Source organism: Puma concolor, chromosome B1, assembly GCF_028749965.1.
Source record: "Puma concolor isolate L17-30 chromosome B1, mPumCon1.1.hap2, whole genome shotgun sequence".
In the NCBI taxonomy this organism is placed as follows: Eukaryota; Metazoa; Chordata; class Mammalia; order Carnivora; family Felidae; genus Puma; species Puma concolor.
Window position 1 is genome coordinate 3,189,074 of NC_141670.1, and position 27,736 is coordinate 3,216,809.

General features: G+C 43.4%; 1 protein-coding gene and 1 non-coding gene across 6 annotated transcripts in view; one reads left to right on the forward strand and one right to left on the reverse strand.

Annotated features, from left to right (window-relative positions):
- The window catches only part of CSMD1 (CUB and Sushi multiple domains 1), a 2,044,057-nt gene that overhangs the window by 529,364 nt on the left and 1,486,957 nt on the right, over nt 1-27,736 (reverse strand). The window lies entirely within an intron of this gene.
- Nucleotides 8,463-8,568, forward strand: LOC112870075 (U6 spliceosomal RNA). Its single transcript, XR_003224466.1, has one exon. It is a non-coding gene; the product is annotated as a U6 spliceosomal RNA (small nuclear RNA).

Sequence of the window (27,736 nt, forward strand, 5' to 3'; positions counted from 1 at the left end):
TTAAGATTCATTAAGCATTTTGTCCTGTGGCGCGACGCAGGGTCTGCTCTGGAGCACCTCCCACGTGCACTTCAGAAGACAGGTGTAGTTTGCTGTTGTTGGGAGAAGTGTCAAACAAATATTTTTAAAAGAACTTTTGGAAAGATGGCAGAGCCACAGAGTTGTACTGTGAGGACAAGTGTCCCACAAAGATGGGGCTGCGCAGGGTGGGGAGCAGGGCAGCCAGAGTGAGTGAGCCTGGCTTGCCAAAGGCAGACCTACATAATTAAATATTCCGGGGGGGGAGTCTATTTTTTGGGGGGATTTGGTATTCGCCAAATGTCAGCAATATAGGAGGATGATAGATAAATGATAGATGATGCATACATAGATGATAGACTGATAATGGACAGATAGATAATAGATAGATACACAGATGGAGACAGAGATATTTATAAATCTCATTTAACCAGCCCTGGAAGGAAGGATTTTACAGATGATAAAATAGGCTCATGGAGCCACTCCCTTACCTTTAACTACATGGCTGATAAAAGACCGATTTCATAGTGGATCTTAACCCCTTTCCATGGCACGGACTTTGCTTTCTTTTCTTTCTTTCTTTTTTTTACTTGTGATTTCTTGCAATTCACCTAACTTGAAGGAATGCCAAATAACTTCTCGGGTTCTTCTCATCTCCAATAGCCTGTATTTATCACGAATACTATTTCGCTGTTCATTGTATCCAGGCCTTAGCAGAGACACAGCACCACCAGTAGAGAACTCTCGCTCAGCGCTTCTCCCAAGTTCGGGTTTGAGTTCTCTGCAAATGTTTTTTTCTCTGTAGTTGTGGTCTTCGGTCAAGTTGTAGGCAGAATCCCATGATGGCCTCTAGGATGCAAGCTCCCTGTGACACCCCTGTGTCCTCTCCTCTTCTGAGTGTGGCGAGGGTCTGTGCGTGGGGGCAATCTCTCACTCGATCAGGTTCCTCCATAGGGGCTGGTGGCTCCCATGATTACCCTACGATAGATATATATGCCTTCACTTTAGCTGTCTGGAGAAGCATTCTCCCGCTGGTCTTGAAGAACTTGCTGCCATAGTATGAGGTAGCCACCTGGCTTGGCCTGAAGGTGTCCCCATACAGCTCAGCCACAGCCAACAAGAAAATGACTGAGGATTTTAGTCCCACAGCTGCAAAGGGCTGAATTTTGCAAACAGCCAGAATGAGTCCCCAAGAGGCCACCCAGATCCAGATGAGAAATCAAGGCCAACACCTTCCTTTTAGACGTACAAGAACCCGAGCAGAGGACCCAGCCTCGCCATGCCAGACTTCTACACTTCGACCGGCACAGAGCGTGAGATGGTGAGGGTGGTGTTTTAAGCTGCCAAGTGTGTGGTCATTGGTTACACAGCAGACAATGGACACTGGTCTGTGTCAATCGGGGCTTCTCCTCACGGTCCCTCTCCTCACAGTGTTTTATAAAGTCAATCCTTCAACAAGCACAGTCTAACTTCCCTGAAGATTTTAAGGACATTCGGGAAGACACCTGTACCCTTCCCACCATCTCCCCACCTGTCTATCTACAGGGCCAACCAAATCTTTATTCCTTGAGGGCAGACCGGTTTCTCTCCCTATGCTGAAATTTTGCTGACATTCTGCAAACAAGAGTTTCGGTGTCTAACACAAAGGGCTTGAAGAAGTATTATTCCAAACAAATACAGCGCTCATTCCAAAAAATATTCTACAAGATTGATTTTTCCAGGGTAAAATTCATAAAAATAACAGTGATAAACATACCAGTGTGAGCACCTCGTAGGTACCGTATGCTGTGCTAGGTGATTTACGTGCTATTTGCAACTGTTAAAACGGCACCTCAAGGTGGACTCACTATTGGCATCCTTCTTGGAACTAAAGAGAGGTGGGGGGACCCTGATCAGAAGCAGAAAGTAGTTGCTGCTGGGACTGGAACCCAGACTCCCCTGGCTGTGAAGCCCAAGACAGTAATTATTCTGCACGTCCCCTCATGAGAACAATCGTGCAGGTTTTGCTCCAAATCTACTATCCTTGGGTAGAAGGGAAGTTTGGTTTTGGCACTCTGTCTCTGCGACCAGTAACGACCCTGATCCCGCCAACAAGCATGAGCATTCGTGGCGGTCTGCTGTGTGCAACAGCCAGGGTGCCAAGTGCAGGGCTTTAGATACGCCCGCGCAGATCTGGGTCCCAACCGCTTCCTTACGGTGTGCCTGAGATCCTGACAGAGTTACCGAGTCTCTCTGCATCCCACCTCTGCTCTGTGTAAAAGGGTACTGCTGGGGTTCATACCTGTTAGGGCTCCCGCGAGGACTCACAGAGGTTACACACATCCACATGGGACGTCCGGGACGTGGGAAGCCTTCGGTGGATGTCCCATACAACTGTGGCCATTACTGCTGCACCCAGCTCTGGCCTGGAGGGCCCGAGACCCCCAGCAGACGCACACAGAGGATGGCAGCGTGTTTCCCACGTGGGGAAGCAGCACTACGAACTCCAAGCAAGGTGAGTTCACCAGCTTGTGCACTTATTTTATTCTTTACATTGTATTTGTAAATCGAGTAAGGCACGGCTTCCGGCCTTACTCCGTGTAAACACGTCAGGGGGTTTGGGATCCCATCACTCAGGAGTCTGCGAAGTGTGACCGAAAGGCTGGGCACGGGGACAGAACACAAGGCCACCTGTGTGCTGTGGGATGCTGAGCAGAAGTCTCCGATTTGATGGACTGGGGCTACGTTACTGCCTCTACGGGAGACGTATCCACATGAGGGATGGGTTTGGCTCGTAGTAGAGACTCAATAAATGGTGGTTATGATCTTCATGCGCCTAGTACGGATGAGAGCTGCAACGTGGAAGTGTGAACTGTCACTACCATCTAGTGGCAGTGGTCAGAAATGTAGTCACTGAGGAACGCGAGAAAAAAAAAAAAGTTCGCCCTCAGAGCGTGTTCTCTTCCAGACCCTCCTGCGAGACCAGCCCTGACGCCCCAAGGTGCCCGGTACCTCACAGATGAGCTGCCCTCTTCAGCAGCTGCTTCTAGCTAAGTGCCATCCACGGGGGAGCTGGGAACAGGCATCCAAACACTGTCTCCTGTAGTTCGGATGAGAAATCCGAGAAAATGAAATCTGACCTGGCAGGAGTCCGGATTTACTGAGAGCCCTCGTCCGCAGCACTGTGGAACAGCGAATTGAATCCTTTCTTTCTTATACGGCTTATATCCCTGTGATGCCCGTGTGATATGTTACTGTTGAGGGTGCTTGTTTTAAACAAGCTAAGGTATCAGGCAACGAGACCACATACTACACCCGCTGCATTCCAGAAACTGGCCAGGCACAGGACGTCAGCTCACTGCAAGGCGGCAAAAGGTATTTAAAATGAGTCCCTCAGGAATTTAAGACAACGGTTCATAAACGTGTGCACAAACTCCTATATATCAATCTTTTTTTTTTCAAAGAACTAATATTTACGGGTCGATTTGGATGGCTGCGCTCTTACGATGAAATCATGGGCGCTGCATTTCCTTTCATGACATTTTCGGAGCATCTTTTATTTCACGCAGATTCCAGGCTGATTTACAACACGCTATGTGTGCCCGAAGCAGGTATCACCTCACACATTATCAAGAATCAAAACACTTTTAACTACTCGGTGGGAGCTGGAAATTCTAGGGCAAGAAATCAGGAACACTTAAACAACCGAAGAAATCCCGTCCATTAGCACTTGGCACACACTCGGTTAGATATTATAGATTCAATAAACACTTTTTAATTAATTCAACATCCCTGTCTCCCATATTTCAACAGCGATGTTCCTTTTATTTTTCTTGAATATAGAATAATGAGCATTTCTTCCATTAAAGCTGTTTATTTAGGAAGGGTAATGATGTAGTCTGACATTTATCATATTCTCGTTACAGAAAAGTTCATGAGACTCTGTGATGAGCGATTTTTATGCTTAGGATGCAAAACCGTGGCCATATGGCTCAGTGCTACCTGCGTGGTTAAAAGAGCAGAATGTTTCGGTTTCTGGAACAAGACTTGAAACTGAGGATTGCATGTGAAATCCCAGATTTACAACTGCCCTTGGAAAATCAGGAGATGGGCTGGGCAGAGCCGATGCACCATTCGCACATGGCAACCGCCAACCGGAACCGAACGTGACAGCTCAGCTGGGGGGCACAGGCACTCACTCTGCCTCTTTCTCCGTCACCCAGCAAAGGGACCCAGCTCCACTAGTGTGGTCAGCCCGGCCTCATCCCCTCTAGCTACCCATCAAAGCCTGCAGTCCTGTACTGCTCTCCCATCACACCAGCCACTTCCTCAACGGCCCTGCAAGCCCTCCGTCCACGCCGTCCACGGAGCCACCATGCCACCCCACCTGCACGGGGACCCGCTTGTCGCCCCCGGAATGCCACGATGGCTTCCACTCCTGCCTCGCCCACAAATGGTTCTGCACACAGCAGTCACAGAAACCCTCTTCAGTTTCCAAACCAATCAAAGTACACACCTTCCAGAAGCTTCTCTCCTTGCAGTGAGGGTGAAGTCCAAACACATTCATAGAGCCTGAGAGGCAGTTATCCCTTCCGCCCTGAGTGAGCGGCTTCTCAGACAAATCCTACCCCCACCAGTCACCCCAAACCCATAGATAACCATGTTTCTCTCCCCACAATGTGCCCACCTCCTCAGGTTCAGGGCTTTGGCACTTGCTGAGGGCTCTGCCTGCAGGGATCCCCCCCTAGGCCACCTGTGGTCCATCACTAGTCCTTCCTCCCCCCAGGCCACCTCTGGTCCATCACTAGTCCTTCCTCCCCCCAGGCCACCTCTGGTCCATCACTAGTCCTTCCTCCCTCTCTCAGAAGACCACCAGGGCTACCACGGATGAAAGGGCACGGCTTCTTCCCTGCAGGCCTCACTCAACCCGTCCCGGGTTTCATCATATGTTATTTGTGTTCAGGCTTATGTCTTCATCCACTGGATTAGAAGCTTTGGTGACAGCGGCTATTTGTGTGTGTGTGCAGATCTCTATTTCCAGGGCCTGAATTGGTGCAGAGCAGAGAAGAAGGTGACGCACGGACACCTGCAGAGACGCTCGCTTTGTGCCTGGCAGTGAAAGTGAGGCTCTCGGGTTATGCAACGCACCCAAGCAGCTCGCCCTCGCCCCAAACCTTCAAAACTGCTCCCGTCACTACCTCACTGTTGGGCTGTCCCGTCACACGCCTGTGGAACCAAGTGTGGAGCTGTGACATAAAATTAAAGATACAGAACACCCAAAGCTAAGAGTCTCTGGCCGCCTCCTTATTACAAAGGGAAAAGGAGAAAACACCTGTGGAAAACGACAGAAAAGTGAAGTGTGCTGAGCCACCTTGAGATTCCGGTGGATAATGTTCCTGAACCAGACAGAGTTAGAAAACGATCTCCTTTAAATCAGCCACAATCACATCAGGCACAGATGGGAAGTCTTCTGTTCCACGTACCTCGTTTCCAGACTGAGAAACAATCTTTTAAATCCTTCTTACGTACAGATCTGAAACAAACCACGCAGGGCCGCACTGTGGTGAGCACGGTGTGCTCTTCGAAGTGGACGTTTCTCTGGTGTGAGTTGTTCGTAAGCTTGTCTGCCACAGAGTTTTCACGCATGGAAATTAAGCGGGTGGTGTTACACACAATGACAGCTTAGTCTTGGATAAAAACGCCTTCCCCCCATGCCTCCGGCTTATTAAACTCTGAATTTTAACCAACGCCTCCTGATTTACCTTACGCACAAAGCAAACTTCTCATCTGGCAACACAGCAGAGGGAGTTAATTAAATTCAGTGCTAACAGTTTCTGTTACAAATACCCAGAGCTTTTGCACCACATCTGTGCGTCCACTGAATGTCCTTAAAAACAAAAGGCTTTATTTTTAGATACAGCTTAACACCATTTTTAAAGTTGAAATTTCTTCCTAATCGTCTACTTTGGCATTTGTGAACACATTATATTTATCTTACTTTGCCCCACATCCTTTTAAGAAAATTAACCAGAGGGGCGCCTGCGGGGGTCAGTTAGCTTAAGCATCTGATTCTCTGACTTCGGCTCAGGTCACGATCTCATGGTTCATGTGTTCAAGGCCCACAATGGGCTCCTCGCTGACAGCATGGAGCTTGCATGGGATTCTCTGGCTCCTCCCTCTGTGCCCCTCCCCCTGCTCATACTCTTGTGCTCTCTCTCTCTCTCTCTCTCTCAAAATAAATAAGTATTTTTAAAAATAGAAAGAAAATCAACCAGACTCTTTTGTTTCCTATGGAAATTCCTTTCGAGTTATGTTATGATGAAACACTTGAACCCTAAGGGTTCTGACCTTAACATCCATACTTAGCATCTATTAATCAACTAATATTTGTCAGGTACTGTCCTAAGTTCTTCAGCATTATGTTTTCTTCTTTCTTCAGCTTTATTGAGATATAACTGGCGCACAAAACCCACACATAATTAATGCATGCAATTTAATGAGCTTAGTCACATGCATACACTCATGCCACCATCACTACAAGGAAGGTAGTAAACATTTTCTTCACCTCCAAAAGAATTCTCGTGCCCCCTCTTTTTTGTAGGAAAAGCAGTTAACATGAGATCTATCCTCTCAATAAATTTTTATTATTTATTTATTTATTTATTTATTTTTTAATTTTTTTTTTCAACGTTTATTTATTTTTGGGACAGAGAGAGACAGAGCATGAACGGGGGAGGGGCAGAAAGAGAGGGAGACACAGAATCGGAAACAGGCTCCAGGCTCTGAGCCATCAGCCCAGAGCCCGACGCGGAGCTCGAACTCACGGACCGCGAGATCGTGACCTGGCTGAAGTCGGACGCTTAACCGACTGCGCCACCCAGGCGCCCCTCAATAAATTTTTAATTGCCCAACATCTTATTTTTAACTCTAGGAACGATGTTGTGCAGCAGATTAGATCTCTGAAACACACTCGTCTTGGAGAGCTGTGATTTTACGCCCATTAAACAAGAACCGTCCACACGGTCCTCCCCCAGCCCATGATAATCACCACCCTAATGTCTACTTCTAAACCTTCAGCTATTTTAGATGCCTCATGGAAGCGGGGCCGTGCGTTATTCACAGTAGCCAAGATATGGAAGCAACCCGAAGGTACACGGACAGATGAATGAGAAAAGAAAAGAGTCTATCCATGCAATGAAATATTATTCAGCCTTAAAACAGAAGCAAATCCTGCCATTGGCGACAGCATGGATGGGCCTGGAAGACATTATGTAAAATACATCATTCGCTCGAGCCCCTCAGCATTATTTTCCCCCCACAGCTCTGAAGGTAAGAATTCCATTATGTCGTCATTCCACAATACTTTTGATCATTTGCCATTTTCCAAGTAAAGTTCTAGGATCGCCAATACAGTGGTGAATGGAACAGACGTGGCCTCTGCCCTTACTTGCCCTCTAGGGCGGTGTCAGAGGCAACAGACGCATCATTGAGTATTTGCGTGTCCCACGGTGGCAGTACCAGGGAGAAGCAGCGAGCAGGGAGACCGATGTGGAAGGAGGGAGGGGTTTGCTCCCAGCCGCACAGAGATCTATAGCACGTGGCACATCAGTCGGCACATATCCGAGAGGAGATTGTGTCGGACAGAGAAGACAGAAGCCCTGAGACACAGAGTGCTCGATGTGTTTGAGAAACCACGAGGATGCTGATGAGCTGGGGCAGTGTGGGGCTGGAGCAGGACACAGGACCGAGGGGCCATGGGGGGGAGGCTTATGGGGAGCCTTGAAGAACATCATTAGGACTTCTGATTTTCTACGGAGACAGGCGACAGGTCGCCGGAGAGTTTTGAGCGTAGGAGTGATACACAGCAACTTTTAAAAGAATCACTTTGGTTACTGTGTTGAGGGGCAAAAGCAGAAATAAGGGCATCAGTCAGGAGAGAGTTGCGAAAATCTAGGTGAGACGCGATGGCTGCCGAGACCTCTGTGTGATTAACGGAAGTGGGGGAGGGCTGGATACCGGCTCTGGGGCGTAGAGTATTTGTAGGGGTTTGCGGAGAGAGGCGGGGTATGAGAGAGGAGTTGGAAATCACTATGGAGTTTATTTTGCAACCTACGTAACTGACAGAGAGAAACGGCCATTGTCCGAGAAGAGGATGGTAGGAACAGGTTTTGGAGAGAAAATCTAGGTCTGTTCTGGACGAGCTATGCTTGAAATGCCTATTGGACATATAAATGCAGGAGCTGAGTAGACAACTGGATGCATGTAGAGTTCAGAGTAGGGAATCTGTCTAGAGAAATCTTTGGAAGAGGGCAACCTATAGACCACAGTATTTCAAGTTACAGGATGGAGCGAGCGTCAACGGGAAAAAGAGCCGAGCCCGCGATGTGCCATATTCAAGGGGGAGGGGCACTGAGTGGCATCAGCAAAGGCACTGAGGGCGCACATACAGTTTCACATCAAGCTTTGTGTTTGGCTAGCAGCACACATACTAAAACTGGAACAATAAAGACAAGACTAGCATGGCTCTTGAGCAAGGATGACACACACATTGATGAAATGTTCCATGTTTTCTGCATGAACAAAACAAGAAGCTTGATGAGAAACCAGAAGAAAGTAGCAATCATCAAAACAAAACAGGGTCTCCTGGGTGGCTCAGTCAGTTAAGCGCCTCACTTCAGCTCGGATCATGATCTCAATGTTCTTGGATTCAAGCCCCGCAACGGGCTCTGTGCTGACAGCTCAGAGCCTGGAGCCTGCTTCGGATTCTGTCTCCGTCTCTCTCTGCCCCTCCTCTGCTCACACCCTGTCTCTCTCTCTCCAAAATAAATAAACATTAAAAAAATTAAAAAAAAAACACACAAAAACTAGAGTTGAAATGAACAATAATTGAACTAAAGAATTCAAAAGTTTCAGAAGTAGAGTTGATGACATATGGAAGAAACTACTGGCAATTTGGAGGATAAGACATTGGAAATTACCCAATCAGAGGGAGAAAAGAGGGGCACCTGACTGGCTCAGCTGGTTAGCATCTGACTCTTAATTACAGCTCAGGTCATGATCTCATGGTTTGTAAGTTCTAGCCCTGCGTCAGGCTCTGTGCTGACAGCACGGACCTGCTTGGGATTCTCTCGCTGTCCCTCCCCTGCTCTCTCTCTCTCAAAATAAATCAATTAACATTAAAAAAAAGAGGACACAAAAATTTAAAAAGAATGAGAAAGAGGAAAGCCTATGGGAATTATGGGACACAGTAAAAAGGAAGAATATTTACATGGAAATTCCAGGAGAAACGAAAGAGAATGAGCCATCAAGTATATTTAGAACAATAATGGCCCAAAGCTTCCTGAACCAGAGGAGACAAATGAACATCCAGATTCCCTAGACTCAAAGGACCCCAAATAGGTTGATCCTGCGTTGGGCTGCCCTGAGACACATTTTGATTACATTGTCAAAAGTCAGCAAAAGAAAGGAGGGGAGTTACGTATAAGGAAACCCCCATGAGAACAAACTCAGACCAAATTAACACAGAAAGGAAATGATAAAGATTAGCGCAGAAATAAATGAAATAGAGAACAGGAAAAGAGTAGAAAAGACTAACCAAACTAAGAGTTGGTTCTTTGAAGAGATAAACTAAATTGACAAACCCTTAGCTAGACTGACCAAGGGAAAAAAAGGAAAAGAACTGAAATGAACAAAATTATAAATGATAGAGGAGAAATTACACCTGATACCACAATAGATACAAAGGATCATAAAAGTCTACTATGGACAATTATGCATTAGCAAACTGGGCAACCTAGAAGAAACAGAAAAATTCTTAGAATCCTACAGTTTATAAGACTGAATTAGGAAGAAATGGAAAATCTTAACAGACTGCTATTAATAAGGAGACTGAATCAGTAAGCCAAAATCTCCCAACAAAGAAAAGACCAGGACCATATGACTTCATTGGCGAATTTTACCAAACATCTAAAGAAGAATTAACATTAATCTTTCTCAAAATCTTCCAAAAAAAAAAAAAAACACAAACAAACAAACAAGGAGAGAAGACTCTTAAACTCATTATTTGAGGCCAGCATTATCCTGATACCAAAACCAGAAAAGTACCCTACTAGAAAGGAAAACTAGAGGTCTTATACATTTGGATCAATTTGTTTTCCTCATTTGATAATTTTGTTTTCTGAAGATAATATAGATATTGTCAGATTTTAGTGATTTTCAATTCAATATGTGACTATAAACTGGCCCCTAGGAAGCTGGAATTAATTGTTTCCTCCACTGTGGCTGGGTCTCTGGACTCGTCCTCACAGGCATCGGACTTCACACATGACTTCCTGGTGCACGCCAGAACCATACAGTATTCCCTTCCGGGCTTCCTGTAACGTGCCCTTGCTTCTCTTGGAAAACATATCCCCTCGCTCAAATCAGAAAAGCCCCAAGAAGCTTCAGCTCCAGTAAGCACGTCAATACTTCCCCCAAACTCCCACATTTATGCCACTGATTTCTTGATGAGGAACCCAGTAGATTCAGAAACAAAAGACAGGTGGAATTCTGGAATCGGCGGCTAGAAAGTCCAATTCCAGGCAAGGGCACAGGAGCTCTGTTTCGTGGCTGCTAACGTGGTAGCCCTGTGCCCAAGGAAGACGGGCAGGGGAGGCCAGGAGACACCTAGTGCTCGTCCTGCCACATACTCTTCAGAGTATCTCCTCCTCATCTTTCCACACACTCACTCACAGAACCGTCTAAAGAAAGTCCTAACTCCCACTGCAGTATCCTAGTAGCATCACCCCCGGAATAACTCTCAAATCCATACTTCCTCTGACTCTCACTTAACTCATCTGAACGACCAATACCTCCTGCTTGGAACCATTCAATGCCTGAGTTTCCTTAACTGGCAATCACAGGAGGCGGTTTTGTGTGAGACTGGTGTTTTCAACTTGACCCGCTACACGGTGCCGGTGCTCAGGGTGATGGACACTGACTGAGGGATCCGCTGGTGATTCTGTAGTGGAAGGTTCCCCAAACTAGGGCAGAGAGTGTCCTCGTGGGGTGAATGCACTGCTGATTCCTGACATGAGGCTGGGAGCCGGCCGATGAATGCAGAGCCATATTGATGGTGTTCCCTTTCCTCTGAATTATCTCCCCAAACTTCCCTTAGCCGGTTGCTGAATGTCTCATAAAGGAAAGAAGCTTCACTGTGCGATAAAATATTGAGACAAGAATTTCATTGTAAAGGAGGGGTTTTTATACACCACTACCCAACTGGACTCATCACACACTGATGTTACTGTATATATTGTCAAGTGCGGACTGTGGGGATTGACAGGTGGATGAAGTTTCTATATTTTCACTATCCGCTCATTTAATTATGTGTGCCCCCCTGTTGTTTCATATTTTATTGCCACTTCTGTCATGTGCACGTGTCTGATGGACCAAAGTGGCAATTTCTAAAGATGACGTATGAAGTAGAAGAGGAGTATCCTAGGTCTACTGACAATTCTGATAAGGTTAGTGATACAGCATTAGAACCTTTTGAATCGTTTCACTGAGCTAATGCTACATGAAACACAAAGGAACTCTGCCTTGACAACGAAAGCCGTTTGTCGTGGGTTTTACGTGGGGAATGTAAGTTGTCCCATTCACTGTGCATCGCTACTGGAAAACACCTTACAAACGCAGTACTGACTTCAGCAAAATTGAGGATGCTTAACTTCAAATCAAAGCCACTCAATGGGTAATTGCGCTGATTATTTTAAAGGCTACTGGAATCTCAAATAGAGTAAAGCTTTCGCTGAGGAACAAAAAGTCACACTGGTGGAGAGGCTCAGGAAGTAAGTCATTTAGCAGCAGAATTTATTGACCAGAAAAGGCAAAGTCAAACCGTTGGTGAAACCTTAGTAATGCAGCATGAAAAACTACAGTGACCATATAGTGAGAATTCTAAAATAGGATACAAGGAGCCAAAATACTTTCTACTCTGCACTGCTCCAAAAGTCAACAGGTTGATAACATGTCCCTGATACCGAGAAAGATCTCTACGAAACAGCTCCTCTATCAAGGCAATAGTCAAAAGATCCACTAACAAAACTTGTGGTGAAATTTAAGAATTTTTTTTTCTGCTTTAAATAAGCAAAGACCAAGATGCATTTAATGATTTGCTCTCTTGTCCGGAAACAAGAGATCTTGGAGAAACTCGTGTCAGCATCTGTACAGACCATTCCCATCGATTGTTGACCTCATGGAAGGTTCTGCCTCTACTGCTGAAAGAAACAAACAAAAACAAACAAAAAAACCCTGATGTCCTCACCACACATTGTTTGCTTTGCAGTGGGGTGCTTCCTGAAGAGCTTTTGAGCAATGCTGTAAGAAATACTTAACCGGGTAAGATAAAGACAAGTTTCAGAATGTTTCAAGACTGGACACTGAGACAAAGAATGTTACTGACAATGAAAAAGCGGAAGAAATGAGCGTTAGCAGTCCTTTCTCATCAAGTGAACCTGCCGAAGTGGCTTCCTTAGCCCCGTGGAGAAAATGATTTGGCTTGATACAATCATACAACTGAACTTAAAAGGAAATCGGAACATTGGAGAAACCATGCTGCAAAAGGAAATCCTAAAACGTTTCCAGTGATGATTGGGTCTAGAACAGGGAAGGACATCAAATACCACCTGTCGTTTTCAAACCTTCTGGAAAAACCACAGAATGGGACCAACTAGTATTTCCCCTCTCTTCACAGAAGTGGAGAGCTGGGTGAGGAACTCTCTCTCCAAATCTTCTGTTCAGCTGGAGAGCTGGACTTTGAGGGAAGAACAGGAATGTGAACTGTGGTCTGGTGTCATCACCCCTGCCCAAGCCCCTGGAGTCTGAGGAAGAGGAACATTCCGCCATATCTAAGAAAACGGGAACCCCTTGGCTGCAAGGTGAATTTCTTACACGTGTGAGCAAGCGTCTTGTTTTCAAGCATCAGGAATGAAGACAGAAAGTCACCATTCAGTAAAAAAAAAAAAAAAAAATGAAAGTCTTGTGTGCTTAGGTCAGATTTACACTGAGAAGCAAAAAATTGTGAAGCAAAAAAGCAATTTTCACATAAAAGAGATACACTTGGTTTTACGTTTGTAGTTATAAAAACCCCACTTCTTGTATGTACACAGATTTATAAGAGGGCAAGAGATCAACACTTGTGTGCACTATTTTTCTATCGTTGTGCCCGTATTTGTGCCTGGCCATATCATGCAACAAGAAAATACGTTCCAATCCTGTGTAAAACTGTAGGTTCTATTTCTATTCTTATTCATTTACTATTTACAGAGTAACTTTACTATTTCACACTAATAAGCTTGAGTTTGAGAAAAATGTAATTTAACTTACATATATTTGCTACCTGTAAGTCAAAGCCACTGAGCCTACCTTTATGAAAGGAATAAATTGTTTTGTCGTAAACCAATTATTTAACAGAAATGTATGATGTTTTTCTTATATGTGTTTAACATTTATGATAGTAATAAAAGAAAAAAAAGTGGGGCTCCTGGGTGGCTCAGTTGGTTAATTGTCCAACCTCAGCTCAGGTCATGATTTCACAGCTTGTGGGTTCAAATCCTGCATTGGGCTGTGTGCTGACAGCTCGGAGCCTGGAGCGTGGTTCACATTCTATGTCTCCCTCCTCTCTGCGCCCCTCTCCCCACCATCTCGTGCTCTGTCTCTGTCTCAAATATAAATACAAAATGTTAAAAAACTTTTTCTTAAAATTTTTTTTAATGTTTTATTTATTTTTGAGACAGAGAGAGACAGAGCATGAGCAGGGGAGGAGCAGAGAGAGGGGGAGACACAGAATTGGAAGAAGGCTCCAGGCTCCGAGCTATCAGCACAGAGGCCGATGCGGGGCTGGAACTCACGAACTGCAAGATCATGACCTGAGCCCGACTGAGCAACACAGGTGCCCCTTAAATGCTCCCGTTCTTAGATTTTACTATAATTTCCCTTATTTTTGATTGGGAAGAGTTCTAGGTAAAAGGCCAGGTAAAGGAAGAAAAGGAAAAAGGAATAAAGGTATCCGGTGTGGAAACAAGGGGCCACAGTATGGCCATCCCTCCAGCTGCCCAATTCCTAAGCCTTGGAGCTGTGTATTAACCTTCTGGATCTCTTCTTCCCATACTCAATCATCAGCAAGTCTTCCGAAGCCTCTTCCTCAGGAATGTATCCGAAATCTGAGAGCCTGCCACTTCTGCCCTCACCCACTTATTCCAACCCCACTGGCCTTTCTGGTGCTTCTCATTTCGTCCAACTCACTCCTACCACAGGACATTGGCACTGCCTACACTGACCTCCCCTCCCCCATCCTCACATCTTCCAAGGCTCAGCTCAGGCGACAGCCCTGCACACAGTCTCTGGCACACGTCACACCCACACTCCATGACCTTGACCTCATCAACCTCTATCCCTTTGTTAAATTTTACCCGTTCATTGACTTGTTTGTTTGCTTTCCGTGGCACCTATCGGCACCTGGTCTGGGCACCACTGTGTTCCCAGGCCCTAGACAGATGACACGCGGACACTCCACGGACGTCGTAACTATGTGATGAGCAGACACACAAAGAGGGCACACGCAGCTCGTGTGTACGTGGTGGAGACGTCTGCTTCCTTGGTTGGAAATGGAGAACAGCATCGCACCACTGGCCCTCTCAGCACATCCCTGCTCACATCTCAACAGGAACACAGTAACACCTGTTCTCAGGACACGCCAGCCACCTGTCAGGACGAGCCTGTACCTACCGTAAGCACCAGTCTCCCTCCGCCTCCAGAGCTGAGGCAGCACTGGATAGTGGTGAAAGAGGTACACTTTACCTCTTCATGACTCCGTTTTCTTACCTTTAAGGCAAAAACTCTAATAACAGAGCCTGTGACATGGAGTGTTTAAGGATTCAGCACAACAGTGGATGAAATGCCTTTCTGTTTCTAAAATTGGTTGATTTCTCCAGCAATATTAGCTAATATCTTCTGGCACTTTCTTTTCTGTATTGTAGTATCTCCCACCCACTCCCATCTTTAAGATATTTGGAAATTCCAACAAATGAATACACTTTTTATGCCAAAATACATTTTAAAATTCATGAGCCTGAAAATTCATTGGCTTTAAGCCTTTGGGTAGACACAGTGGGTAAGTGATCCAGGAGGCAGTGGATGAAACAAACTTATCTGTCTTCTGGGAACCTAGGAGAACAAAATAGATTTTACTGGATATGTGACTTCCATCACAACCAGGCTTGGTTAGCACCCTTTACTTCCCTACTCATGACTTCAGAATTGGTAAATTCCTTTCCAGATTTTTTTTAACAGACAGGGAGAGAGTGCACAAGTGGGAGAGAGAGGCAGTGGGAGGGAGAGAGAGAATCTCAAGCAGGGAGAACATGCACTCCGTGCAGAGCCCTACATGGGGCCTGATCCCACGACCCGGGGATCGTGACCTGATTCAAAATCAAGAGTTGGATACTCAACCCGACTTAGCCACCCAGGCATCCCATCTTTTCAGATTTTTTAAATAGAGGTATAAAAAGGTATTTTTTTTTTTAAATAATGGTCTTTGCTATTCATAGCTGAGGTCTGATACTCAACCACAGTGTGCTTTGTTATTCTGTGCCATAGAGACGTGACTGATGGCAAGAATTATTCACTGTAGGGCATCCCATCCCCTCTGGGCTCAAGCCTGGGGCCAGCCTGGATCTGATGCTCTCTGTGGTTGTAAGCATCATGCCCACTGTGACACAGGCACCTCAGGACATCCCACTTTCCAAATTCCAGACGTGGTTTTACACACTGGAAAGTGAGGCCAGTCATTGTTGGACCCGAGGACAGATTTCCCCAATCCTGCGGGGCATTGACACCCCAGGTCTAGAATGGGAAAGATGTTCCATGACAGAGCCTTGACTACAAGGAAGGGGATTTTGTGGACTCATGTTCTGAAGTACTGGACGGAATGGCGAGGCCATTACAGTAATCGTGCAAAAGCAGTTTTACAGTCACAGTGGAATCCTTTCACCCCTGAGACACAGAGGTGTGGTTCTGTGACAGAGAGCAGGGCTATCCATAGGGAAACAGCACTATTATTTGGAAGGAAGGACAGAGAATTACTGGAAAGTTGAAAAATGTCTTGATATGAAGCTTGAAAACTGATGGTTTATACCACCTATATGGTGTAAACGTTCTCCTTAAAAATCAGATCAGCACACAGACTTTGAGGTTTTACGTATTTTAAATACAGGAATCTTAAATCTCCATTACACTTTGAAATAAGTAGTATATGCCAAATTAAGGGGTTCTCAAAAATGTCTTTTTAGAAAGAGCATTTTTAGGCACTTGTAAAGGTCCTTCTGAACTGTGCTAACCTTCCTTTAGACATCAGAAAATTAAATCACCCTAAGTAGACTGCAAACATCGTCAGAACTGGGTTAGCCTGAATCAGACAAACGGAAGCGGGGAGACATGTGGATCCTGATGCAGAAGACATTTTCTTAAGTTAAGAGGATTCAAATCTGACGTGCGTTGTACAGGTCTGTTCTGACTCAGGAATGTCTGCACTGACATACTCCACTCACAGAACCCACATGTGCCCGCTATAGGGTCAGGAGGTCCACATAAACTGTGTTTTACTCTAGGTCAATTCAATGCGCATAAAAAGTAACTCCACTTTGAACATCGGTATGGAAGAACAGAACTATTTTCATTAATTTTTAAATGTGAGTTTTCTTTGAAATTGATACAATTATGGAAAGTTACTTACTTTAAATCGAAATGAATGATGCTTATTTCTTGAAATTCATGGAGGCAGAAAATGTATTATGTGTTGAAGACAGCCTAGAAGAGGGTTACTATTCCAGGAGTAGTTTACCCCATATTATAGACACGCCATTTTACTGTCCATCATGTGAGGAGATTTTAAAGTGTGACACTGGAGAACTGAATGTACTTAAGGAATAGATATACATGACTCCTAAAACCAATCAGCAAGCCAACCAACTGACCATCCAGCCAACCAACCAATTAATTACGGAAAGGAAAAAAAAAAAACCCACTCTGAATGCCTTTCGTCAGATAATGTAAGGTTGGGATAAATACAATAAAATTAATTTATGGATACATGAGAATATACTTAAATAGGGTCTGTACTAACATGACAGTATTTCAGATTTATAGGAGGACCACCATCACAAATTTGCTAAAGTATGAATTACACTAGCCACTTTCTTTTCAGGGATTAAAAAAAATTGTTTATTTATTTTGTGAGAGAGAGACAGCAGGAGTGGGGGAGGGGCGGAGAGAAAGGGATAGAGAGAATTCCAAGCAGGCTCCACACTATTGGTACAGAGCGGGATGTGGGGCTCGAATTCACAAAGTGAGATCACGACCTGAGCCAAAATCAAATCATGGCCCGAGATCAAGACCTGAGTTGAAGAGTCAGATGCCCAACTGAGCTGCCCAGATACCCTCAGGGATTTTTTTTATGTTTATTTATTTATTTTTGAGAGATAGAGACAGGCGGGAGGCAGAGAGAGGGAGAGAGAGAATCCCAAGAAGGCTCCACACTGTTAGCACAGAGCTTGACGCGGGGCTCGAACTCACGATCCCTGAGATCATGACCTGAGGTGATGCCGGACACTTAACCGACTGAGCTGCCCAGGCACCCCCTTAAGGGATTTCTATAATAATTTGGAGGTCATGAATTGCCTCTTCGGATAAGCCAATTTATAAAACAAAGTATGTGACACAGGTGGCTGATCCATAATCTAATCTTATATCTGCTTAGTGCCTTAGCTTCTTTACTATTATGAGAATTTGTCAGAAGACTAGATGCCTCAAAACTGACAACGCTCTAGAGGTAGGATATCCATGGCAACCGAGGCAAGAAGAACCTAATGGGGAAGGCGAGACTGTACAGGTTTTGAGTAGTCAACAACTACAGCAGGACTTTGCTGGACCCATGACAGTAACAGTGATGGCCACTGCAGCACTGCTTGTGAGAACAACATTTTGGAAACAACCAAAAAATCTATGACCTTGGAATGGCTGAACAAGTTTTAGTATAGTCATACTTAACGGACACTGAAAATATTAAAGTGAGTGAGTAGACACATAACAAATAGATCGAAAGAGATGTTCATGTTTTATTGAGTAAAAATTAAGCAAAGAATTGCTTATAATATTTGTCTTTACTTTATATATGTGTGTATACATTCCATCGTATGTACGTATATATACACACACATAAATACATATACCGATACATGCATATACAAACATCCATGTTTATATGGTGACAGAAAAGCAGAAAAGATTCCTATGTGGTGCGCAGAGTAGAACTTAATTTGTTCATATATTAAATCATAGAATTTTGATGACATTTACTTTCTCTGTGTTTTATTTTCCAAAGAGAACTAAAACATACATTAATAATTTAGAATAACAATATGTGTATGTATGTGCTCTTAAGGGTTATATTATAAATTCGTTACTACTGTATCTCATTCACATCTAGGTCAATGCTTTCCACAGAATAGACAAAATATAAAAAGAGGATAGACAAGAAGTATTCTTTATGAGAGTAGCAACTTGAGGCAGAAATGAGGATAATATTTTATTGTGTGAGAACAATGAAAGGAAAAGCTTGAAGAGAAGAAAGGGACGTGGGGTGGGGGAAACAGGGCAATATTATTCAAAGGGTACAAACTTTCATGATGCAAGATGACTAATTCTGGAGATGTAATGTATAGCGCTGTGACTAGTAACCATACTGTATTACACACTTGAAATTTGCCATAAGAATGGATTTCAACTGCTCTCACAATTAAGGTGAACTCAATTACCTTAATTTAAAAGGAAAGGTAACTATGTGAGGTGATGAATAGGTCACTTGGCTTGATTCTGGCAGTCACTTCACAATGTTTACATATATTGAAACATCATGTTTTATACCTTAAATCTATACAATTTTGTATTTGTCAAATATACCTCAATAAAACTTGGGGGAATCTGCAGAAGTTCATACTATAACTTTGAGTAAACAAATATTAGACATATAATCTTAATCTGTTGACTTTATGATTATTGAATGTCATTGTTATGATAAATTCCTCCTTTCAGGACAATTCTGCCATGACAACCTCTGGCAATTGTATTCTAAAATAAAGCTGCTTAAGTTTTACATTTTGCAAAAGGAGGAGGAGAAGGAGGAAGAAGTGGAGAAAGAGGAGGAGGAGCCAGGAGGACATAGGTACATATCGAAAGTGGTAGGAAACACCGTGAAACCTTCTGGCTAGTTTAATACGAAGTGTGAATCGGGTACAGTCACGCCCACGGCACATTGGCAAGTGTGTGCTATAAACACAGTTGGGTCTGAGGAAGACGGCGACTGGAGGAAACCAGCCTCGGATCTGGAGGAGGGCCAGAGCTGGGGGGGCAGGGAGCTTGCTGCTACAGCAACCCAATATTGGGGTGAAGAAAGGTCCAAAAGAAGGGAAGGGCTGAGAATCAAAAATAGGCAGGACTGGACAGCCCCACAGTTGCCGCCATGATGAGATCCTGAAGCAAGACTCCCACAGTCACCTCAACATGGTGGCCAAAGGACTAACTGACCGGTCAGTAGAAATGGGCAACAGATGGTGGCATCTAGGTTTCGTTGAGTTGGTGAGGGGTTTTATCTTAGCCTGGTTATGTTAACTGGAATACCAAATGCTTCAGAACATCCACAGATGGAAAATATTGACAGAAAACAAATCCAACGAGGAGCAGAAGTCATCAGAACCATATGTCAAGAGAACCAGGGCTAGGAAAACTGAAAGTTCCACATGAGTAACCAGAAACAACAGGACGCCGACCAACTACTATGATACCTTGAGCAGAACATACTCTGCACTGCCGGTGTTTTCCTAACAAGTGGTAGACAAATCAATGGCAGGAAGTGCCACTGGGGGAAGGACCCTGAGTGCCTCTGTGTGATGCCAAGAGCCATGGGGCATGGCGGATGCTGAGGAAGAGTGGTCTGCAGGCTGGCAGTGCTGAGGGAGGCCCTGCGTAGAGCTGTGGACAGGATCGGGCTGCAGGGCCCACGAACAAGCCACAGCAAGCATTGAGAAATGTGAGCAAAGCCCGGACAAGGCCCAGCAGAATGCAGAGAAATGTGTCTGCACAGGAGGAGGAAAATAGGGGCGTGTTAGGGAACAGTGCTGCTTAACTGGGCTGGGATGTGTGTTTGGGGATCTAGAATCAAGTGAGAGAAGTTGGTAAATTTCTCAGTGCCGAGCTACGTGGAGGTTTCACTTCATTCTCAAGACATCGGGTGCAATCAGTGAAGACCACAGCCTAGATGTTATCCCTGAGGATTCAGCCAACTAGTCCCAAGGGCACATCCCCAAGGAAGGTATGCAGAGGCAGGCTGAGCTCGGGCAGGGCAAGAGGGCACAGGCAAAGTGTGGGCGCCCAATGATTTCAGCTGATACGTGAGCTCCACTGTGAAAATTCCATATCTGAAAGAACTTAGTAAAAGCTTGCTTCGCTGAAGATTTTACATAACCGTCACTCAGTTTCCTGAACCCTGCATCAAGAGACACTCATTTCACATATAAATTTAAAATATTTATGTATGTGTATATATGCTTGCTCCTGAGGACTTTTTAATTTTTTTTTAAATATAACTTATTGTCAAATTGGTCTCCATACGACACCCAGTGCTCATCCCAACAGGTGCCCTCCGCACTGCCCATCACCCACTTTCTCCTCCCTCCCCCCCCCATCCATCCTCAATTCAGTCTCAGTTTTTAAGAGTCTCTTATGGTTTGCCTCCCTCCCTCTCTGTTTGTAACTTTTGAGGACTTTTCATTCAAATGTCAGGGTTTTTTATTTCAATTATGTGCCAATCATAATTTTAATTTTCCCTTCCTTTTTCATTCATTTGATTATTTATATACATTGCTTATATACGTGTGTGTGTGTGTGTGTGTGTGTGTGTGTGTGTGTGTGTGTATAGCAAGATGCATATCTTTGGTGTCATACATTTCTAGATGAAATGTATATGGTTGAGTATCTTGATCATGTATCTATATAGGGCTCTGCAAATCAGTCAAATGTGGTATTAAAACTGCTTCTAGGGGTGTGTGGGTGGCTACGTCAGTTAAGCATCCTGCTCTTGATTTCGGCTCAGGTCATGATCTCATGGTTGATGGGTTAGAGCCCCACATCAGGGTTTCTGCTGTCAGCAAAGAGCTCATTTCAAATCCTATGCCCCTCCTCTGCTTGCTCTCTCTTTCTCTCTCTCCCTCAAAAATAAAAAAAAAAAAAAAACTTAAAAAAAAAAAACCTATATTATTCCATATTTGCCCTCTTTACAGAAGACTTCTCACCATACCCGATGACACCAGACATTGGAACTCTTCAGAATCCCAAATGTCCTAAGTGGGTTTTATAAACATGAAATATTTCATTAAGAACAGTTTCATTCACGGTGTTGAATTTAGAAGCGATCCTGTGAGATAATCTCATTGGTTCAGTCATCTGAAAAAACGTGTCATATGAAATATAAGCCTTTTTTTCAACAACAAAAAAATTCTTATTGCAAATAAGTTCAAAATGACTTCACTGACTTCAATGAAGCCATATGGGGGCCAGCTGCCACCTATTATGAAAATAGTAATCATCGTGTTTCTCCACTGTAAGCACCTTTAAAAGGAAGGTACGATGCTACATCCCTCTTCCGCCTCACAGATTTATTCCGTTCTATGGACAGCTGTTCAGCATCTGACCGTGGAGAGATGGCCACAGGGTAAGAATCAGTGTGGCTCTCTGCTCCCCCTCCAATGCCAGGGGACAGTTATCAACACACTTCACACTTCAGTGCAAACCAGCAAAAACAATTACCAGGTCATTAACACGGTCTTTCAAATACACACATCAAGTCATCACTTAGTGGATTGTGAAGGCAAGCAGAACACAGTATCCAGACCTCTGGAATATTCTCTTTTTAAGTCTGCGCCTCGTTAGGAACCACTGGGTAATTGGCAAAAATACAGACCAGCAAGTGCAATGTAACACAATATGGGGAAGCCAACTGCTTGCAAGATATTAACCACAACTGAGCTTAATAGTGTCAAATGCACCTTTTGTGTTATATGCAATACATGTTCTGATGAAAATAATACTTTATCTGGAAGCATATTTGTACAAAATATGCAGCTGTTAAGGACACAAATAATATGTAGATTTGTAGCACTGTTGGCCTGCAAATAGTTACATATATATATATATATATATATATATATATATATATATATACACACACACACACATACATTTTTACAAAGGGGTATCTGGGTGGCTCAGTCGGTTAAACATCTGAATCTTGATTTTGGCTCAGGTCATGTTCTCCTGGTTAATAAGCTCGAGCCCCACAACGGGCTCTGTGCTGACAGTGCAGAGCCTGCTTGGGACTCTTGATCTCTCTCTCTCTCTCTCTCTCTCTCTCTCTCTCTCTCTGCACCTCCCCTGTTCATGCTCTCCCTCTCTCTCTGTCTCTGTCTCTCTTTCTCAAAATAAACAAACAAACAAAAACTTCAATTAAGGCACGACCTTCTTTGCCTCCCCAGTGATATAAAACAGTAAAAGCTTGGTCATAATTACAGCCATTTATTAAAAATCATTTATTAGTTCTCACTACAGGCCATTCAACCGTGCAAGAGAGTGTAAATTCAAAGATGTGACAGACAGAGGCTTGCTTGCAGAAGGTAATTTAAGTAACTTATTTCATTTCACTTAAAATTCCTAAGATGTACCTTTACATTGTGTGCCGTTAATAAATAAACAAATAAAAAACATTTTAAAAAGACACATGTTTAATTGTGTAGCTTTGAGCAAGTTAGGAATTGGTCACACAACGCTATTACTGTTTGGGGAATTTTTCCTGTATTTTGGGAGATTTGACCATTTCTCCTGCCTTCCGTTGAAATTCTGGGAGTATGGAAGTAATCCTTTTACAACTACAGAAGGGAAAATAACACACAGTTTCTTCTACTTGTGGATATTTTTCCCTTTGTCCCTTCACAGGGTGACACAGGTCCTGTTTTACTTGGATAGTTACAGTTTTTGACTGTTTCCAGATTTATTATTAATACATTATCCTTTAAAAGAGTTTTGGTTCAGATAATAAAGAATATGGTCAACCCATTAATTAGTTCATCGGTTTGCAACAAAGTATAGAATTTCTGCCATGACTCTGATGATAAATATTGCTTCAATCATTCAATAACATGCATTTTTCACCCCAGTACCTGGTTTTTGTTCAGGGTGTATGAACAGGTGCATGAGCTTGCAGCAGTACAATACTTTTCAAGATCCAAGAGTTTAATAGCGTGGCTGGGGACTAAGCATGCAGGAACAAGTGATAAAATGAGAGTGGAGCGATGTCAGTTGCCCTGCCGTGAAAGATCTTACGAAAAGGACTTTCTCCCATGGACCATAGAGAATTACTGAGGATATAATGCTGAAATACAATAGAGTCATATTTTATCTTTGTTCTCAATGTTGTTGAAATGCAGACATCTATACAATGCGGTGGGAGTTTCCATGAGCACACTTTTAGCACAGGGTAAGTATTTGGGCAATAAGCATCAAAATTATAAGTGTGTGTAAATTATTACTATAATTCTAATTCAAGGACTTTAACCTACTGAAATAGTGGCCAAGACAGCGAACATAAATATGTCTGTTGAAGCACTGTTCATGATGACAGAGAATGGTGCAGTCTAAAGACCTGTTTATTTTTTTTTATTTTTTTATTTTTTTAAAATTTTTTTTTCAACGTTTATTTATTTTTGGGACAGAGAGAGACAGAGCATGAACGGGCAAGGGGCAGAGAGAGAGGGAGACACAGAATCGGAAACAGGCTCCAGGCTCTGAGCCATCAGCCCAGAGCCCGACGCGGGGCTCGAACTCACGGACCGCAAGATCGTGACCTGGCTGAAGTCGGACGCTTAACCGACTGCGCCACCCAGGCGCCCCTAAAGACCTGTTTAAAGGAAGAAGCTGATAGAATTAAATACTCTGCACCTATTAAAAATGGCAAATTACATATATATATATATGTAATTACATATACAAATTACATTAGGATGGAAATATATATATAGATAGATAGATATAGATATATATAGATATATATCCTGCATCCATTATAAATGAATTATATATGGATATATATTATATATTTGCATTATATGTGTGTATATACATATATATGTACATATATATACACATATATACATATATATATATATATGCAGTGCATTATAAAGTAACAATGATCTGTAAAATTTTGGCATATCTAAAATTAGAAGATGTCATTAAGAAGAAAAAGGAGGAAGGAAGAGGAAGGAAATAAAGGAAAACTATGTTCTTGCATATGTGTTTGTGATTACAAACATAGAGATAAAAGTCTTACAAAAAGTATGCACCGAAAGTCAGCACTGCTCATCTTTGGGACTGAAATACTTAGTTCCTTTGGTTTTTGTTTTCTAGTTATCTGTGTCATTTGATTTTGCAAAACAGCGATCATGTATTTGTTTTATTACATGCACATTTATACACATATTTAGTTTTTAGAAAAGATATTTCCCATTTATTGTGGAAGATAAATTAGGACGGTGGAGAACAGAATACGACAAACAGCTGAGCTATCTCACAGCAATACATGGTGCACGCTGACAGAAGTGGCTGACCTAGAAGAGTCACTAGTGGAAAAGGGAGAGTGTATCCAGAAGGTCTTGGCGTGAAGGAAACATGCTCAACTAGAGGTGACAGAGGAGGAAATGAGTCTAGGATAAAGGATGTTTTCTGGATTGCATGACAAGATGAACTCAGAGGAAGGCTCTAGGAGGGGCAACAGACTGCTGAGCAAGAGAGAACGAATCTTCTCTGTATCTCTCTACGCCAAATGCTATTAGGATGCCCCAGAAATGCCCTGGGCTTTCTGGACTTGCAGTACTATGTTCAGGTAAGTTGATTACATGACTGATCACTCTCATCAGAGAAGAGAGTCCTCCAAGCAATGGAATGCAAAGAAACTCCACGTACGGAGAAGAGACTAGGAGGCGATCCTGTAATTGTAGCAGTAGCATTAATAACTTAGAAGTATTCCCATATATGCACATTCATCTGACAAATGGAGAAATACCATTAGTTTGTCTACATAGTATTATCAGTATTCAGATTATGCGGCAAATGAGGCAACTGACAGAGAGACTTTATGTCTTTTTGAAACCACACAGCTAGGAAACGGGCAAAGGCTGGAACCTGGGGCTTTAAGTAACATACCTGGTTCTCCTTACACCTTTCCACTGCCCTATATGACCCCACAATCATGTGTGTGGGGAGAGACCATCCCCAAATTTTAAACATCTCTTCAAGTGATTGGGAGAAGGAAAGGAAGTAAAGAGAGGCCAGAGAAAAAGAGAAATGAGCTGGAAGGATGGTAGCAACAATTAACTAGACAGTTCTATTAGTTCTGAGTGTTCTCATGACAACAGCCACTTTCTCGCAAGGTGCGCTTTGATGGAAATCAGTGTGCCGTCATGGGTCCCGCATCCCTGCAAGGAACTGCTTGCTGTGTGCCTCCTTTATGTGACTTCACCTAGTTCATGGGTGGTTTCCCTCTCTCTTCCTTCTGCAGTGGCACCTCCATGCCAGCAGAGATTGTAGCTGCTCTGTTGACCACTCTTTACCAATTATCAAGAGTGTGTGGCTCAAAAATACACTGAATGGGTAAGTTTTGTATTGCTTTCCCTACTTGTGTAATTATTAATGTGTTTAAATAAGAAAAGCCCTGAAAAGAAGAAAAATGCAAAAGGAAATGTGTTTTAATGCAGGAAATAAGTACTTAAAACATATTAAAGGGCAAAAGGTGACGAAAAACAGTGACTACTTCTAAGACACATAAACCTAAGTGGGAGAAAAAGCTATTTCTGCCTCTTTTTACAATAACACACACACACGCGCGCCCATAGAAAACATAGCAGAAACAACAACAAAAAAAAACTTTTCCACCTTTCTGTCATGAGGATGAAGATTCATCCTTTCCAGATTCTGGACATACAATTATTAAAGTCTCCTCCACTAAAGCCACTTTTATTCAAAAAAAAAATCAGTAAATCTGTGTACTTTTCTCACAGTAGTGTTACTTGGATATTTTGTTCTTCTCCATTTCTATAAATAATCACTATCCCAGCCTAAACCATCATCACTCACACCAAGTAAAACGTTGTGGATCATCTGTCTACACCTCTGCAGTGTTTTTTGTTTGTTTTTGCTTTGTTTTACTTTTTAACTTTTTAATGTGGTCTGCACACTACTAACAGGTCAGTCTTTCTAAAAATGCTGTCTCTAAAAAAATGCTGTCTCCATCATGTGTGTATATGTATTTATACACGTGTGTGTGTGTGTGTGTGTGTGTGTGTGTGTGTGTGTGTAATTCATTTTTGACTTAAAATGCAAGCAAATCAAAAGCATGGACCCCGTCTTCTATTTTATTTTGGAGAACTCAGAAGAGATGACAAAAATAACTAAATTCGGTTAACAAGGCAGTAGTTGGAGTGTGGCGGAAAAACCCGTTAGCGGCAATCGTGGAAGGCAGGCTCCCGTGTGGCAGGACAGAAAGGATGCCAGGAACGGCGCCCTACACAGAGTCGAGAAGGAAAGAGCCAAACTCTGTTCCTAAACAGGATACGCTTATTAAGCAGTGCTGATGGGGACGGTGCTGGCGATAAAAGGGCTGCCGCAGAGAGATGAACATATTGGAGAGGGGACAAGGGGGGAACGACGAATCCGTATCAAGATTAATGACGATGGCCAGCAAGAACTAAGGGGGCACCTCGTGTGCCACCAAGGGAAGCTGGCACGGCACGTGACTTTCTCCACAGGAGCTCAGTGACACAGAAGACAACGGAATGGAGCCATTAAATAGAGCCCATCATGGCTCTGGGCTGGGAAGGCGTCTGTGACAGAACCGACGGGGACGCTTGGCACAGTATTACAGCGGATAATCATATGTCTCACGGTCTCTCCACCAGTCTGGGAATCCCCGATGGGTCAATACAATCTATGGAACTGGATCCATTCAAACTCCATTTCAAAACACCACAAACTGTTAGGTGAAATATTTCGTTCTACCTTAACTTTGAAATAATTTGAATGCAAATGAATGCCTTTTCTACGTCTGTATGAATTTATTTCACATTATGTAAAAAAAACCTGAGTAATAAAACTTAATGCTCCCTCCCCGAAAAGAAGTCTAACACACGGTTGTACTTTCTTACACGCATTAAGTTTAAAACAAGACTTCTTGGGGCGCCTGGGTGGCGCAGTCGGTTGAGCGTCCGACTTCAGCCAGGTCACGATCTCGCGGTCCGTGAGTTCGAGCCCCGCGTCAGGCTCTGGGCTGATGGCTCGGAGCCTGGAGCCTGTTTCCGATTCTGTGTCTCCCTCTCTCTCTGCCCCTCCCCCCGTTCATGCTCTGTCTCTCTCTGTCCCAAAAAAATAAATAAACGTTGAAAAAAAAAAAATTTAAAAAAAAAAAAAAAAAAAAAAACAAGACTTCTTATTTTTTCTTTGGATAGTACGAGTTGTGCATTTAATAGAAGGTGTGATATAAATGTGTAAATCGCTGTATCTAATTACCTAGTCCCTAAATTCCTCTCAAATTCATCTCCTCTTC